The 18,906-nt window shown below is 39.6% G+C and overlaps 1 protein-coding gene across 1 annotated transcript in view; it reads left to right on the forward strand.

Annotated features, from left to right (window-relative positions):
- Positions 1–1,729: 1,729 nt before the first annotated feature.
- tspan4a (tetraspanin 4a) overlaps positions 1,730–18,906 on the forward strand; it is a 117,890-nt gene continuing 100,713 nt past the window's right edge. Inside the window, exon 1 of the mRNA XM_040124434.1 lies at positions 1,730–1,819. The gene's annotated coding sequence lies outside the window, so the exon portion shown is untranslated. The remainder of the gene's footprint in view (positions 1,820–18,906) is intronic.

Raw genomic sequence — 18,906 nt, forward strand, 5'->3', positions numbered from 1 at the left:
CTGGTGAGCAAGAGAGGAAACCATCGTCCATTTACTCACCTCTATCTTTGTTTAAACAGTAAAGACACTCAGATATTTTTAGCCACACCATGGCTTTAGGTATGTCGGTCCACCGCTTTGGTTCAAACTGAAATATCTCAAGTGCTATTGGATGAATTGCTGTGAAAAGTTGGTGCAGATGTTCATGGTCGCCAGAGAAGGAATTCCACTGACTGTGGTGATCCCCTGACTTTTCCTGCAGCGCCGCCAACAGGTCAAAATTTTTCATGAATCCTGTAAAATTTCTTAAAAATTTACGAGATGGATTAGCACAAAAGTCTGCACATACATTCATGCTTCCCCGGTGATGTAGCCAAATGACTTAGATCCCTTGACTTTTGACGTGAGCTTGAAATTTGTGGTTTGTTTAGAGCGGACCAGAGTAAACGTCAGCGTGTTAGCAAGGTCACTGTGAGCTCAGTAGCATTCTGACGTTAGCATTTAGCTCAAAGCATCGCTTTGCCTAAGCACAGTGTCCCAGAGCTGCTAGCATGGCTGTAGATATTAGTCTTCTTTCTACAAGAGGCAAGAACAGTTGTTGTTTGCAGTGAAACATGTCGAAGTGACCTTTTGGGCTGTATTCTTATAAATCCCTTCCAGGCATGTTTAAAGATATAAAACATACTCTGCTTTGAATAATAATTTTTGTTTTTCCATTAAAAAAAGTTAAATTACCTTCAGAGTTTAAATACTGGATGCAAGATGTCTCCTACATCACTGAAATATCATTCTCAATGTATTTGCAATGCAGGCTTCGAGTTTCCACATCACACATGTTCAAGTCGCCTAATGGACCATGACCGGCTTTCAAAGTGGTCGTGTCTCAAATCATGCACGCCTCAATCTAAGATTTTAGGTGATCACAGAGAAACTCTCCACTTTCAGCAGACGAATTTGAAACCCGGCGTTCCAGCGTCAGGCTCCGAACATACATTTCTCAGTGCAGTGAGGGTCAAACATCCAAGAGAAGTAAACACCTTTTTGAGTTTTAAATATAGCAAACAGTATGAAAAAGTAAAGCAAACGAGTATTTGACAGTACACATACAAATATTCAATCGGCACGTCGACAAAAAATACTGTCCAGTTAAAAAAAAATGTTCTCATACTGTATAACAGAGGCAAGAGGAGATGTCTGTCTTCCAGTCCAAACTCAGAAATACCTTCAAATAGCATCAAGCTAAAAATGTATCACAAGCCACAGGCCGAATCACAGTCCTGTTTGATTTCTTTTAACTCGCACTAAGTTGAATGTTTCTGACAAAGGCAGATTCAAATATCTCTTTGTTATGATGAGCTGTGTAAATACGTTGTCATAAGTATATGATGAAAATATTACTTTTGGTTACTTTAATGAAAAAAGAACTTGCTTATAAACCACTTCAGTGTTTGTGGATAGTCAGAATGATTTGTATTTATTATAAGCAGCTATTTGTATTCATCAGCCCCTGCTTTTGAATCACCCACTGAATCACAGCAAATTAGCCTATAAATTACTTTTGGAAATTCTCAGGGGGCCAGCAGCTCGACAGGGGATGATAACTGCCTTTAAGTGCTGTAGCTGCACTCGACACTAGATGCCGCCTTTTTGCTACTTGGCGGGTCAGTGTCAGTCACATGTGCATCCATGTTAAGAGAGAGAGAGAAAGAGAGAGAGAGAGAGAGAGAGAGAGAGTAACCGAGAGAGCCTGTGGAAAGAAACACTTTGGGAAGTTTTGTCATACACGGAGGGAAGAAGAGGGACAGTCGGCAGAGAGAGCAGAGTGTGAGATAAGTGAGCGGTAAGTCATTTTCACATTCTGCTTACTATTCAAATGAGGAGTATCAACTAACAGGCTGTTCTGTTATGCTGTGATGCTTTCTACATCTTACTCTTAATTTTAAAATTCTGTATTGTAGCTCCAACACAGATGTCTGTGACCTTGTTTTAGAGATTTAACTTTGATAAATAGGGAGCTTTTCTGGGCTGAGTTTGTCTAATTGGAAGGGATGAACTATATCCTTGTTTCAGTTATCTTGTGAGAATTGGATAATGAATGTTGCACTTGGCTACCTAAGGGAGGGATGACATTAATCATACTTGAGCTCACTGTTCACCAGTAGCATGGTTTGCTCGTAAAGCCACTCTTTAATACTGGCCACCGTGGTGTCCATACAATCAGCTGTTTTATCAGTGTGTGCCGACTGTGGAAATGTGGGGATGTGTGAGAACGAAGCTCTCTGATTGGCTGGGGAATGTTTCCTTGGACCTTGATGAAAGACAGAAATAAACTTGTGGAGAAGAACAACATTTCAGAATACCAACCATTCCTCAAACCATTCCCTCCCATCAGTTTTTCTTTTTCTTTTTCTTTTTTTCTGGAGGGGTTTCAGGAACTTAAGGCCTCACTGACTTCCCAAAGCCGTGGCTGGCTGGTAAAGAGCAGAGGAATTCGCTGCCATACAATGTGCCCTTATGTTAGGTTAGCAGACGTCTTAAATTCGCCCCAATGAAGCTGCTCCATATTACATGTGGCACATTAAAAATTAATCTTAACGTGAATGAAGGCAGTAAGGCTGTATTAAAGGGTAAACAGATAAAACAGGAGATGTTCGTTGCACTTCCCGGCCCATTTTGCTGTCTTTACGTGTATTTGTCTTACTGTTGCATCAGTGGGATTTGGAAGCTCAAAAAAACTTCCCAGCTGTCCAAAAACATCAACGCTAAACAACAGCTTCGGGCATCAGTCCCTCAGAATCGAAGAGAAAGATTTCTTTTTTGATAGATTCTGTATTTTCTGTGCTGATTCTCAACAGTTGCGCATGGAGGAACATGTTGTCATAGAGTAGGAAAGGCCATTTAATGTGCGCTGGCAGAAACCACAATAGACCAGAATGCAATGTGGCTACAAAAACGTCTGAATAAGAAGCAACACTGACTTTTTCACAGCTAGAAAAGCTCTCACTCTGTGTGGAGCTACTGTGCTTTCTACCAAAGCCCAGATGAATACTAAAAGCTTACACCCGTCCTTTAGGAGTTGCTGATTAGTACTAGCCCACTAGACCTCTAAACTGCTGCCCATACCTCCTTCTTTTTTCAGCAATTCTAACAGAAATAAATAATATTATAATATGCACTTAGTTCCCAGTTTATTAAGTACATTTATATGAAGCTTATAATGTTCAGCGTTTGTTGAAACTGATGCCGATTCAACTGTCTGGTCATTCGGAGGATGTAGTTCATGGTGCTGTTGAACTGTATTGTTATCTGTAGTGTTATCTCCACTAAGGAGGTTATGTTCTCACCTGTGTCTCTTTGTTTATTTGTCAGCAGGATTACACAAAAAGTACTGAGCTGATTTGCAGCAAACTTGTTGGATGGATGGGGCTTGGGCCAGGGAAGAAGCCATTAAATTTCCGTCAATTTCTAAGGAAATTAAGTATGGATCTTGATGTAAACAATCAGACATATTTATGGTGTTCAGATCTATGAGTTTGTACAATTTGGTGTCGATCCAGATAATAATGTGGATCTGGTGGAAGAAAATGCTGAATCTGCATTACACACAGTCTCCTATTTATGACTTACTATGTTTTATGACAAATAATTTATGTTCTCAGACTACTTCCTTTTTCCTTTTCTTTTTTTTATTACAGCTACAGACATGTGAAGAATTGTTTGGCCTCCGTGGAGATATGGAACTCCACTGAGTGCCATTCTAGTTATAAATGTGATGGATAACATAAACACCAAACATAACACAACACAGTTCAACAGTAGCCCGAATTGCAACTTCAGGAGTGAGCATGACGTTCAGTCAACAACTCTTTAAAACGATTCAATGAAAATTGAACATGATATCCCTCAAGAAAGTAGGATTTATTGCAGGACTGTTGTATTAGACTGTATGAGTTTTAGCTAGGTGAACCTAATAAACTGGCAACACACTTAAAATAGTATAAATTATTCAGTTTTGTTTTTTTTTTTTTTTCATTTGATTTTAAAAAAAAAAAATAAAAATGGAAAAAAAGTGAAACAGGTGGTCTGATTAAACACATTACTCATCAAATTCAATTGATTCATCAATCAAATCATTTAAGTAATAAAATAAACAAAAAACACAAAACACAAAAATTTTATATTTGAAAAAGCCTCTTATCATTTTTTCTTTTCATTTCTCCCATTAATTCTCATCTTTAATTTTTTTGATTGTTCAAAAAAAAAAACAAATTTAACAATTTTTTTTTTTTTTTATTTTTTAATGCAAGAAGGGCATTTTCTTGTAACCAGTCCGACTTTTCCTACTAAAACACTCTCTAAACCAAACAACTTTTCAACTTTTTTTTCAATTTTTTTTTTTTTTAAAGATCAAAGACCACAGCACACAGCTAGAATACTCTTTAATACCTAAGACAATATTATGCATCAATAAGTGTTGTGCAATTAAAAAAAAAAAATTATTGATTGAATGAATGATGAAAATGAATGATAAATAAAATATCCATATATGGATCTGGCTGATACCGATCCCCGCCCGCTGCAGTGGTAGTATTATGCTCATTTATGCTCCCTGTACAGAAGAAAATAGATCATGTACTTTCCGACTTATCGTCACTGCCCATGCACCTTACTTCCAATGGGATTTGGTGGATGGATGTTGACAAGCAACCCAATAATAAATTCCATTTCCCCCTCCCCAGCCCGCTCGTAGTAACTGTTTGTCCCAGTGCCCGGAAAAAGTAACATTATATAGATGTTTAAAATTTCTGACCAATTTCTCCTCCTAAAAAAAAATGTTTTTTTTTTTTTTTTTTTTTTTTTTGTGTCCTATAGCCGACTCTGATATTATTGGCTACACTGCCCACAGGATTTCCATTGGTACTGCTCCGTTTTGTTCGTTTTCTTAAGCTTTCAGAAGACCTGCACAAATACAGACGAAATGAACGCAGAGAATGGTCAGAAGGCACCGTCCGTACCCGTATACGCAGTGGCTGGCATCGCAGCATCCCTATCTTTAAAGGGCGTATTTCATTATTTTTGATATTTTACGATCTCAGAGATTATTGGATAATCAATATCATTCAATAGATTAATCACTAGTGTAAGTAATTGTTAGCTGCAGGTTGGGATTGTGGTCAAAGCAAAGTAGATAGACAAGGCAACTTAAAGAAAAACAGGTTCAAATGACAGAATGACTCCTGAACTGTAGTGAACATCACAGGCTGATGAATTAAACAGTATAAAACTCTTTAAAGCCAGCGTTTCAATTTAGAAACAAACTCAGCTCATGTTCTATACAAAACCTAATGACTGCTGCTCATGAAATCTCCTGCTCTCTCGGGCTCACAGTGGCAGCCCGTGACTGCGTTGACACGTTCCAGGATGTGCACAGAGATAGCAGAGAGAAGGAGGCAGCTTTCCCTTCGCATGTCCTCCCACATTTCATCAGCGCCAGCATAGCTGAACTGATGAACTGATGGCTCTGGACAGTTGGCAGCTGCCCACTGTTTACATTTAGCTGCCCGAGACCAGAGCTGCTGCCAATCCACAGATTCTTCTTTCTGCTGTTTTGACAGAGGCAGTGAAAGTACTGTATGTTTTAGAGAGGAGGTGTTTAGCGATTTCTTTAATCGTCACAGCTGGTGCTATTTGTCCATTTATAGAGCTCCGTGGTTGACTTGTGAGCTTCTCTAGGTGTGGCAACTCTCTCTCTATAATGGCCCTGAACACTGACTCTACTGAAAGTGGATATAACAAGGCTGCATTGTACTGTTGCCTGCAGGTGTGTGCATGCGTGTGTCTCAGTGTGTGTGTGTGTGTGTGTGTGTGTGTGTGTGTGTGTGTGTGTGTGTGGGTACACTGCTCTGCTCTGAATTCACTCACCCAATTTTTCCCTCGGTTCTATGTTGCTTCAGTACTTTTTTTTTTGCCAGATTTCAGCCAGGCCTCTCTGCCTTTGTTCCCTCAGTATATTTTATGCCTGCAGTTTTCACCCTCATGTTCTCATAGCCCACTTTTCTCCACTCTTACCAGAAGATGAAAGGGCCGAGAAGCATAGGATTTAATATATGTTATGCTGAATATACGGGACACATAATAAGCAAGGTATTTCTTTAGTTTTTGATTCTGATTTTCACAGCTGCCCAGGCAGAACGGGATCTATGAGAACAGAAATGAGAAATATATTGTATCTTAAGGGAAATCAGGATTAAGGTAACATAAGGTGATACGGGATGGATGCCCAGTTTTAGATTTTGTGCAGCATCTGTATGCAGTGAGGGGTGGAACAAAAACCAATGTGAAACAATGGGAAAAGATTTCGTTATCCTGTGATAGACCTTAGAGCGATACTACACTGAAGACCATTAATTATAGACACATTACACCACAGCAGATAGAAGACTACAAAGTACGATAAGGCCTATATAACTTAATTACTGGGCCAGTATTAGATAAGATACAGGGAGATTAAACTTTAATGGTTCTGGTGGGTTAAACTAGGTAACTGCAGCAGAAAGTTCTCCCCGCTCACCTTAAATCTCAGTTTAACACGCGTTCATAAAAGCATGCTTTGTGGCATCACCACTAGTCAGGAGACAATCATGGTATGTGTGCAGCTTAAACAAGTGCGGTGTGGAAACTTGAAAGATCCAGTGCATATACACTGTGAGGGGACTTAAGAGGGAAGGAGGAGACATCTTGTATCCAGTAGTTAACCTTTGAAACGAACACAATATTTGCATATTCATAGGGTTTTTCAGTGAAGGAGAAGGAGAGAAGGGGTCAAAGGACAGAGTGTGTCCTATGCTGTACAGTTTGTTAAAGCCCCTTGATGCAAATTTGTGATTTGTTATATGAATAAAAATAATACATTTGGGTGAAATTTGAAGCCTAAATGTTAACCAGTTTATTTAACTTTTTTTTGGTGAAATACCATGTCAGACACAAATTATTATTCAAAGCAGAGTCATTTTACATGTTTTAAAACATGTCTGGAGGGGAGCTGTACATTTGAAAATATAACAGGTTGTAAAATCCTCCACATCACCTAAATTATGGACCTCAGTGACCTTAATACACCAGACCTGCTGTTAACAAAATAACAATAGTACTATTGTACAGCAGTAGTGTGACATTTTGGGAAAGTCACTTATTCGTTTTCTTGCAGCGAGTTAGACACGAAGATCGATACTAATTTCATATCGGTCCGTTAAATAGAGAGCTACAGCCAACAACAGCTTAGCGTAGCTAAGCATAACGACTGGACACAGAGGGAAACAGCTCGCCTAGTGACAAAATCGGTCTACCGACACCTCTAAAACTCACAAATTAGCATGACATGTTGTTTGTTTAATCCGTACAACAGCACATATGTCCAAGTGAAATGTGCCTTGTTTTTATATGGGTCGTGCGGGGAACGGATACGTTTAAGGTTGCCCTCAACAACAACAGAGGGAAATCAAAGTGGAGTGTGTTTGACGGCCATAGTCACAGCAACATCGTTCAAATTTGCATCTAAGCACACATACCTGACGTCACATATAACGGTGGTTTTTATTTTTCAACCTGTCCTCGCAGGACATGAGGTACCAACATGGCCTTTTACATTTTGTCCCCTCTGTATGTCCTTGTTGAAACTGCTGAGATGTTAGCGCCGAGTGGAAACCACAAGCCGCAACCACACTCTTTCACTGCTGCTGACTCCGAGTCTCACGCCCAGTTTAACACAGACAAAAAACACAAAGCAGGGTTTCCCCCCCCCCCATACATTTCTTGATGTCTCCTCCCCTCCTCACACCCCTTATTCTCGTTCCGTTCACCATAATTTACTCCTCCTAGCTGACATACCCAGCCATATATTGTATTTAAGTTTTCATTTAGACTCCTTAGGTTTCTGTGTGGGGGATAAAAATAGCAGCAAGTATTTACATTCTCTATACAGTTGGTCCTTTTTAGCTTTCTTGGTGGTGCAACTGCAGACTAATCTTTACATAACATGTAATTCTGCTGTGCACGGTGAATTCTTCATATATGTAGGAAACCCACAAACTTAAACTATTTCCTTTACAGTTGTGTTTGTATAAGTAAATGTATCTTTGCCTTCCCTATTCTGAGATTTCTCACAGAGAAGAGAAAAGATTTCTCTCCTCGACTTCTGTTATTTGATTAGAATATTTTCTTTTATCAGTTCGTAAGTTCTGTCTGAGCAGCCTATACCGAATGAAACAACACAAAGTAAGACCTTGACTCTCATTTACATTCATTTCTGGCAGCCACTCATGACCAGTCCTTGCTGATCTTAATAGATTTTGTCTAACTTTATTGAGGCTGACTCCCTGGACGCGGATCATGCTATAGCCTCAGAGTGAAAATCAATTTTCATGACTTTAAATGGAGAGCATCTGTCTACTAGATTTGAAGTACAATGCCTTTAGAAAGTCTGCAAACCCCATAACGTCCTGAAGTGTGCCACACTGAATACAAAGTAAACTGGGATTTGTAGATGACGGTTGACACAGAATATCTTATGATGGCAATTTTAACACAGCTTCAGTTTTTTTTTTTTTTTTTTTTTTTTTTTTGGTTTTTCCCAGTTTATTTTAAAAACTTTTTCCCTATTTGTGGCTGAAATGATAGCTACAGCTCTCTTTAGACGTGTTTTTGATCGCTTGTAAAAATACGGATTTGGGAGAATTTTTTTGAAACTGTTCAAAATGTGCAGTTTTTCTCCAGCTCAGTGGGGAGCCTCTGTGAACAGCTATCTTCAAATCCCTGCAGAGACTTTGAATGGGATTAATTCAAACCTGTTTTTTTTTGGCACGACCACTCATCCACTTACACATTCTAGTACTGAAGCTACGCTATTTTGAATTATGACTAGTTCTCATGAACTTTTTTAAATGGAAGGCATGCATATCACAATTCGCTGTGGCTTCTTATTCAAGCATAAAAGTTTGTCTTCTCTTGATTTGATGTCGTTGTCTCAATATGACTTTACTACTGAGCGGAATAATTAAATATTGCCCCGGATAAAAGATATCTGCCAAATAATGTAAATTAGAAATTTTGTCTGTTGGAAAGTCAATTAGCAGTCAAGTCTTTCATAGACACGAATGTTGGCGTTCCCTCTGTGATGTCATGGAGGGATGTTTTGAAGTCTCAGTTTGGGATTACTGTTTCCTGCTGCTGTGGTAATTACTGGAGCTATGTATGAGTGGCAATCTGGCAAACAAGATCCAAAATGTGCTACTTTATCTCTTTGATGAAATTTTTTTGGGGTTTTTTTTTTTGGAAATCAACATCAAGATACGCACTGGATGAAGTGACCCTAAAGTCCTGTGGGAAAAAAAAGTTAAGGACTTGTTGATGACTGGTTTTTGAAGAAGAATTTGGTCGAGTCTAACGGGTGTTGTCGGGAGAACGAGCAGCTTCTTGGAGGAAGTTCAGCATTCATTTGAACTTTCAGTTTGAAGTTTTGTTTATGTGGTGTTACGGCCTGAGAGAGGAGTTATGAAGGCATTGTTTTTTACAAAAGCACACAAATAGGGATAATATATGTGATGTCCACAGTCCCTGTATAATGTAGCTGTTTCATTACCGTTAAAAAGTTCAGTTTGTTGTTTGTTATAATGTTATTTCTAGTACAATTGCCTCATGCTTTCAGACTCTTTCATCCGCTAGGTTGTGGTCTCCAGGCTGCAGGCGTGCGCCCCCTTTTCCAGCTGTTACTTCTTGGCTAGTTTACAGGCCACAGTTTGAAAAATAAACTGTTTGTTGTCCTTTTTGTCAAGATTGTCTACCACATCAAAGGAACTCTGATTTCTGCTCTGTTCTTGATCTGTCCCCTGGCCAATGCGGGCACTTTTTTTTCTCAGTTTGTTTAGATGGCTGGCGCTAAGAAGAAACTGTGGAGTTGTGGTTTAGTTTTTCTTAATGAAGCCGCCTGCTTTGCACTTTTAAACTTTCATTTTTAATGTTTGGTTCTCTCTGAATCCTACAGCTCCCTTGGAGACCATGTATGTTGTTTTTTTATTTTAAACCATGACCGGCCATTTGAAGGGAAGAATCTAAAAGACATTTAAGGCAAGCTGAATGCAAACTTGATTGTATTTGAAGGCTTTGAGTAATTATTTCCTCAAAAAATTTCAGCTTATCATTTTTAATTCATTTGTGAGCAACTAGAAATAAACCAGAAAAAACCACACTTCAACATTTATGGGCTAGTTGTGTAGATCACAGACAAAAACATCGTAACGCAATTCAGATGAAGTTAAGGGGGTTGTATCTTTCTGAAGTGGTCGGTGAAGAAAACTAGCATTGTAAGCTCAGCCCTCAGAACTGTGTTATATTACCCGGATCAGTAAGACAATCCTGAGTGTGAAAAACCCCTAAGAGTATTGAATCTGGAATCTTTTTAGTCTTTTATTTTTACCACTACTGCTGGGAGCAATACCTCCGTTTTGTTCTCTTCAGTGGCACCCATTATTGGATTTTCTTGATTCGCCAATATTTAGTGTGACATCGAGAACGTTGACTAATGGAATATCTTGTTTTCAAGCCATTTTGGGATGATTCATCTAATTATATCCCCAAACAGCTCACTGTGGTTAATGTCACACGTCATTAGCCCCTGTTAGCAATAATTTTGTCAGCACTGTAATTAACCCTCGTGTAGCGGCCTTTGTTGCCTTGATTACTGTGCCCTTTGGAAGGTCTGCTCCATTCTGGCCAAACCTACACACACACTCGCGCACATACACGCTTTGTTTATCATCACGTAGACATGGAGGGATTACTAAATGGGCGTACTGGCCCAGGGGCGCAAGCATTCAGCAGGCCTTTGGGCCAGGGCGTACGTTTGAAGTGACTGATCACTTTTATTGGTAACAATCCAATGACTGTAAAGAGTTGCAAAAAAGCCCACAGAGAGATGCAGAACAACCACAGAGAGACACCGAACAACCACAAAGAGATGCAGAACAACCACAAAAAGGTGCAAAACAACCACAAAGAGATTAAAAAAAAAAAAGACCACAAGAGAGACTAAAAAAGGACACAAAGTGAACACAAAAAGATGCAAAACAACACCAAAAAGAGACATGAAATGACCCTTATGAGACGAAAAACGACTATTAGACGATTACTAGACTCCTTTGTTCTATAATCTGTCCGTGCATATAGATATACTTGGTGTTGTTGTGAGACGAAGGAAGTCAAATGTCGTCTTTTTGAAATTCTACAAGACAAAGGGACATTTAGGAGGAAAGCAGGAGGAAAGTGATGAAGGACAAAATGCCTCATTTTGCCCTTATTTGTTGTGTTCCTATCTAGGTCTGTGATATAATTAACATTCACAGTCTATCGCACCGTAGTCCACAGTGACTTGTTCTCATTGAGGAGTTCACAAGGTACTTCTTTACTGCTACAACTTGCGGATTAGTTGCCATGGAAACAAAGCTGTCACAAGTCAGGAGGAATACGTTACCCGATACTTATGTTTGCCTCCTTCGGTGGAGGATATATTATGGAAAGGTTTGAAGACTGTTGTTGACAGAGGCTCAGTAACTCTCAGGGACTCAGAGATTTCTGACAGAAGAGTGTGGGAAAAACCTCGACACGTATTTCTCCTCTTCTTGCCCTTCCAGCTCTTGCTCTTTGGACTTATTCGTGATGTTTACAAATCATGTGTCGGTACAGATTTGGACTTTTTACACTCAGTTTTTGTTGATTCATTCATCAAGTGGAGAGCTTAAAAATAAAACTGTGTTTTGTTTAAAACAGACTGGAAAATCGTACGCTTTGCATTAATAACCTGATAATTCCGCCTTGAATTATTCATTTAGAGGAGCTACAGTGTGTTTGCTTTATCTGTCCTTAACTGTGAATTGTTTGCATATAACTAACTCTTACCAGATTGTTATGATTGTATTCCCCAGCTTTTATTTACTGGTGTTTCAAAAGAATAGCTAATGGTGCTGCATATTGTGGAGTACAGCACATCCTGTTGTGTTCTGTTAAAAGAAACATATGTCCATGTGTTAATGCCACCTTCTCTGAGTGCTTTTTTCTTTTGTCATGACTGGGAGTCTTAATAACAGGGGACAGTTTGGGGTTTTGTAGTGTCATGCCTTGTCATGTCATGGTAATACTGGAGCCACTGGAGTGCCAGCTCGCAGGTTTGAAGTCAGCCGCAAGAGGCTAAAGGAGCCATTTAGTGAGTCTGTGACGAAAGGACAGAGCTGCATGACTTACCTGTGTGCATGCTCAGGCAGGACTGATATCCAAAATCCAAATAAAATGTCTTAAAAATATGTATTTGAAATATATAGCTATATTATACAATGTTGTGGTTTCTTGGTGTGCAGTTTCTGTGGCAGAAAATAAATCGGCCACATTCAATTTAGATGAAACCTAAATTTAGAGGAGAAACTTGGTAATAGTCTACATTTTTCTTGTTGTCAACAAATCCCTTGAAAAGACAAAAACCAACAATGAATTGATCCAAATAAGTATTGCCTTTGCAGCCAAAGCCTAAAATAGTTTATTCTTCTGTGCGCCTGGGTCATGAAATGATTAACAGAAGAAGAAAGACGAAAAAAAAGTCAGCTAAACCAAGTTATGGTTTATTCTTTTAGACTTTTCTATAATCTTTCGTTTTTTTCTTGTAAATTCCTGGATAGTTTTACTTCTCCAGGAACCAAAGAAAGAAAAAAAATCAAATCTGTCTTTGCTTGAACTGGTCACAATTGGTAGACGGATGCATCAGGTGACAAGGGGTTTCAAGTATACATCGCTTCGTTTTAAAGGGTCACAAGCCGCAGACCTCCATAGTTGCCCAAAAACCATAAAAAATATAGCACTGAGCCACATTGTAATGGGTAACATAATCCTTCATGACCATGAACACGGCCACTGTAGTTTATTTTGAGTCCGTCTCACAGACATTGGCCTCCTGCTGTAAATACTCACCAGAGCATCAAATGGTGTTGCTGAAAATAGTCCCCAACAAACGTACTATTCACCCCTGTTTGTGCCCAGCTTGAGAAAATCTCTTAGCTTTTTTAAAAATTAAAAACATATTTGAGACCTGTCCTCAAAGATTTTCAAAGATATGTCTTAAATAGGAACAAATACTCTTGAGGCTGAGCGCCACAAACAGTGTAGGGAAGTGCAGAAGTATCGAGAGACAGACTGACATCCTGTTGGTTTCGTTGTTTTATTGGGACTTGTTGACAATAGGCAAAATATGGAATAATGACAGCCCTATCCTCAAGGTATGAAAGATTTAAATCTTAGAAGAGAGGGGGATTTAAAGAAGAATTCTATTGAACCTGCAGATGCATTGAAAATATTTACAGATGGGTGACAAATTAGCAACATAAAATATGTAAATTAAAAGGTGTTGGGCCACGAAAGCTCCAGAACATCACAAGTATCTGCCTTTGATATGATTTCCCATTAATTTATTCAGGTTCTTCCTTTAATCTGTCATGCGTTGATGTGTATCTTACTGGGCTCAAACCAGCTCAGCTGCGTTGATGTGTGTGTGTGTGTGTGTGTGTGTGTGTGTGTGTGTGTGTGTGTGTGTGTGTGTGTGTGTGTGTGTGTGTGTGCGCGCGAGCGTTTTTTTTGTTGTTGTTGTTTTTAAACACCTGCTGAGTCTAAAAACATAGCATACCCCAGCCCAAGTGAGCTGTCAATACACAATGAGGCCTTACTTTTCATCATCGTTTTTAAACCACCGACAGTCTTAACAAGAGATCACAAACTGGGTGCTTGCCTTTACAATTTAGCCTTTAACTTCGCCTCATAGCATATGTTAAAATGACCTATTGGGGTAAACCAGCGTTCACCACAGTGCGATGACACTGACACTCAACAATTAGATGAATCGTTTCTTTTTATTCAAAGCAAGCCGCCTACCTTTCACGGAGCTCACATTCATAATGAAGCATTCCTGCCTTCCTATCTCACCGCATAATGCTCAACGAACAGCGGTGATCACAATAGTCTACAGAGGCGTCCCGTGCTTCTTGAAAGAAAGCCTACTGTGTCGAGCTTTTCAAGGCGTGCCACGTAGCAACAGCTACTACAAAAGCTTCTGATTACTAGTTATCGAGGCAAAACAGGGTGTGTGAATGTTTAACAATAGGAGGTAGATATGAAACCAAGTTTGACGGGTTTTTTTTTTTTTTTTTTCATAATCATGTTTTTGTACTTGAAAGAACATCCACACAGGAAAGCACAACAATCAACCAACTGCTTGGTAGGTGGAAACAAACCAGTTACCGGTTTTAACGTTGTGGCTGAATGGTGTATTTATACAGCATACGCAATTATTATCCCTATTATAGATACTATATTATATATTGCAATGCAAGCAGGCAATAAACCTACTGACACTGACTCATTAATAATCTTAGTCACAGTAAGTCACTGTCACAGGATGAGTTGTAAAAATAGCTACTAAAAAAATAACAGTTTTATAGGGCCAAACAATCTATTAAACTTAAATCTTATGGAATGGAAACAATGGAAACTCCAATGGAAACACATTGGTTTTTCAGAGTTAGTAGTATTCGTGCAGTTTAGAATGAGTGGGAAATATTTGATTATGCTAACCTAACTGATACTAGCTATAACATTTTGTAATGTGAGGAACATTGTGCTATTTTTGTGAACTGTATTTGAAAATTTTACAGATTAGATCATTATTACACGGCATTTTATCAAGCGTCAGGCCAATACACTCACCGAGCACTTTATTAGGAACACATGCACACCTGCTTATTCATGCAGTTATCCAATCGGCCAATCATGTGGCAGCAGTGATGTCAATTATGTTCACATCAAACATCAGAGTGGGGAAAAAATGTGATCTCAGTGACTTTGACCGTGGCGTGATTGTCGGTGCCAGACGAGTATTTCTGAAACTGCTGCTGATCTCCTGGAACTTTCATGCACAACAGTCTCACGATGGTGCGAAAAACAAAAAACAAAAAAACATCCAGTGAGCAGCAGATTCTGAGGACAGAAACACCCCGTTGATGAGAGAGGTCAGAGGAGAATGGTCAGACTGGTTGGAGGGGGTTGATGTTTTCTTGGCACATTCCGGGGCCCTTAATACCAGTCAATCATGGTTTGAATGGCAAAGCCTGAGCATTGTTGCTGACCATGTGAGTCCCTTTATCGCCACAGTTTCCAATGCTCTAATGGCTACTTCAAGCAGGATAATGCACCATGTCCCAAAGCAAAAGTTGTCTCAACCCGGTTTCCTGAACATGACAATGAGTTCAGTGTACTTAAGTGGCCTCCCCAGTCACCGGATCTGAATCCAAAAGACACCTTTGGGATGCGGTAGAACTGCAGATTGACAGCATGAATGAGCAGCTGAAAAATCTGCAGAAATGATGCAATGACGCAATCACATCAACATGGACCAATATCTCACAGGAATGTTTCCAACATCTTGTGGAATCCATGTCGCAAAAAATTAAGGCTCTTTTAGAGCAAAGGGAGGCCCTGCCCAGTATTAGTATGGTGTTCCTAATAAAGTGCTCGGTGAGTCTATGTCGACAATACTCCATATCACTTTACCATTACCATATTTAATTTTCAGTCAAAACAGCTTTTATATACGCATACTATCATTTTTTTTGTCAGTTAGCTACCAAACAGTTACACCTGGCAGTTACTGGTTGTAAATATTTAATAACAACTAATTAACTACAAGAACTAGTTTGTGTGGTGCCACCCATTTTAATTTTGTGATACATAAACATATTCACATATAAACCGAGTAAACACACATTACAACTAGGCTAAGTTTAAATTTAAGAACACCTGGTGCACCCAATCTGGAGAAAAAGCATTTCAAAGCTGTAAAAGTTTCCTGTAAATCTCCTGCATTCCCGGTAGTAGAAGGAGAGAAAGATTATATTCTTTGTCTTGTGCAGTCCTTCCTCCAGCAGAAATATCCTTGTTAGTCAAGGCTGACAATATTGCTGATGTATTACACCAGTTAGCCAAAAACAGGGCTCATCAAACTGTCGGTTATAATCTCAGACCCATAAAATGATAACATCCACTCAGAAAGTACAAAATACAAAAAAACTGTTTGTTATTGTGCCAAGGACAAAGGTTCTCCATGTCATTTTCTTTTTTAAAGATTCCCCAGAGAGGCATTTTTTTCCCCTTTATTTGATCAGCGTAGATACAGACTACAAACGTGGAGAGAGAGCGGGGTATGATATGCATCAAAGGTCCCCAGCCAGTCAAACTTGTGACATTGCAATTTTATAGTATGCGTTTCAACCACTTGGCAAAGGGATGCCCAATAGCCTAAAATCTTTTTTTCTTATATCATGACTGTCAACAACCATGACTGCGTCCCTAAAAAGCCAGATCGACATGGTGGAGCTTTTTTTTATTTTAGAGAACATGATCATGCATCTTAAATATCTGTGACATGATTTTCAATGGCCCACTTCACTCAGGTTTGGATCCTGTGTGAATAGTAAGCTGACTACCAACAGCAAGATTTTTCCAAACTGCTGTTTTTTCTTGTTCTCTTCTCTCATCTATGAGGATTTGACGTCATCATTCGGCCGGTTGTGTAATGTCACCATAGAAACACAATGAAATATTTACCCGAGGATTACCAAATTATGGAGAGCCCTAAAAAATGTACAGTTATTGTGAGCATGGGCACTGTTTATCTGAACAGGTTTTAAGCTTGGCAGTTTTGGAGCTTTGTTTCAGCACCCCTACAAGACATCACCAGAGAAAGGAATGATTAAAAAATGCTTTGTGTCATAATTTTGCAGCCACTGAATTGCAGCTCTCCCGGCAGTACTAAATACACTTCAGCCTTGTCAGTTTAATAACAGAAGTTGTACAAGCTAACTGTATCCTGCAGCACAAACCAGAGTGACTTGGTTGCTTGAATGTCCCTCTGCAAGTTATTTTAATACTTCCAACCAAACATGCATGCATGATACATGATATAATTTTAACATTAATAGACATTAGCAGCTCTGCTCTTTGCACCCTGTCAGGTTAAATAAGGCCGCGTCTGGCTGCCCTTGGGACTTAGACTGCGGCAAGTTGTATTGTACAGTGTTTAAATACAATTGGCAGCCTCAGGAAAACACGATGGACCTAGGTCCTTGAGGAAAGATGGAGCGCACAGACACATGTCAACAAAAATACCCACTTACACAAAGACACACTTGTGCATGTATTGATGTGGCTTGATCCAAGTTATTTCATGTCTGCTCCAGGGATTTTATCTGTTTATCTCTCTGTTGCTCTTTGTCTTCTGGATCAAGGAGGTCTGCCTACACATAGCCACCTGGCTGAAAACTCCTCTGATGAGATTACTCACACTGGGATTTCACCTGTGTTTTTGGTGCATGTGTTTTGATGTGATACTCTCTTAAAGCAGCGAATGAGGGAGGACAGATGTCTCTGTGTGGGTCTGGGAAGAAAAATTTGAACAGTGGATTCATGTGAAATGTTATGCCTGTTGTTGTTCAGTGACTTAAAGCAAATTATATAACAGTGACTGGAGTAAATGCAAATTATTAGATTCGGGGCATTATGCACACAGTCAGCTAAAAATACTGACAGGTGGCAAATTAAAGGGAAAACCTGAATAAATGAGTGGAGAAACATTATGAGTGCAGATGCCTCCACACAGGTCCACTGCCTGGCACAATTAAGCAGTTAACATCCAATCATGCTCTGTTGCATGTAAAAAATGCTGAGCAGGCCAAGCTGATTTTGATTTTGTATCAAGATGGCAAGAGGAAAAGAGCTAAGTGACTTTGAAAGAGGGTTTATTGTTGGGGCACGGTTGGCAGGAGCTTCCGTCTCAGAGACTGCTCAACTGGCTAGTGTTTCAATAGGAACAGTGACTGAGGTGACATCTGCATTTAGATCTCCGGGAAGACATCAGTAAATAGGGTCGGAAATTGTAGGGAAAAACAGAAGAGCAACTCTTCCTCAGGTGACTGAGAATGTCAATGCAGGACGTGATCAGACTGTGTCAGCAGTAACAGTCCGTCTACAGTTACACAGAGAGGGATATTATTGTAGGGTTGCAGTGCACAAACCCCTCATCACAAAGATAAATGCACATTTGAGAATTCAGTGGTGCAAAAATCCATGGGCACTGGTCTACAGAGATGTTGAAAAAGTAATATGGTCAGAGGAGTCATCCTTATTCTCGACAAGTGGGCGGGTGCATGTGTGGCGTACGAGAGAACGGTACAGGCCAGAATGCCTGAGCCCTACAGTGAGGTGATCCGGCGGCTCTGTTATGCAGCGGATGGCATTTGGCTGGCATGGATGGGGTCCACTGGTCAATACAAAGTTGTTCCGAGTGATCATCTTTATCCTATGATGAAGCATTTTATACCCTCATGGGAGTGGTCTCTTCCAGGATGACAATGCCCCTATCCATTGGGCACATGGGGTCACGGAAAGGTTTGATGAGTATGAAAATGATGTGGATCTTTGCAGTCACCAGATTTCAACCCAGTTGAACACCTATGGGAGATTTTGCGCTGATGTGCTAGACACCGCTCTCCACCACCATCATCAAAACACCAAACGAGAGAATATCTTTTGGAAGAATGGTGGTCCATCCCTCCAGTAGAGTTCCAGAGACTTGTATAATCAATGCCAAGGAGCATTGAGGCTTTTCTGGTGGCATGTGGAGGCCCAACACCTTAATGAGACACTTTCTGGTCGTTTTAAAGTCACTGCATTTCATTACGTTTCAGAACCATTTGTTTAACAGTCCAGACATCCTTGGACAGAAAAAGATGATTATGTCTATTAATCTTTATACTTATATTTCAATTTCAAAGATACTGAAGTAAA

Source organism: Xiphias gladius, chromosome 1, assembly GCF_016859285.1.
Source record: "Xiphias gladius isolate SHS-SW01 ecotype Sanya breed wild chromosome 1, ASM1685928v1, whole genome shotgun sequence".
NCBI classification, from domain to species: domain Eukaryota; kingdom Metazoa; phylum Chordata; class Actinopteri; order Istiophoriformes; family Xiphiidae; genus Xiphias; species Xiphias gladius.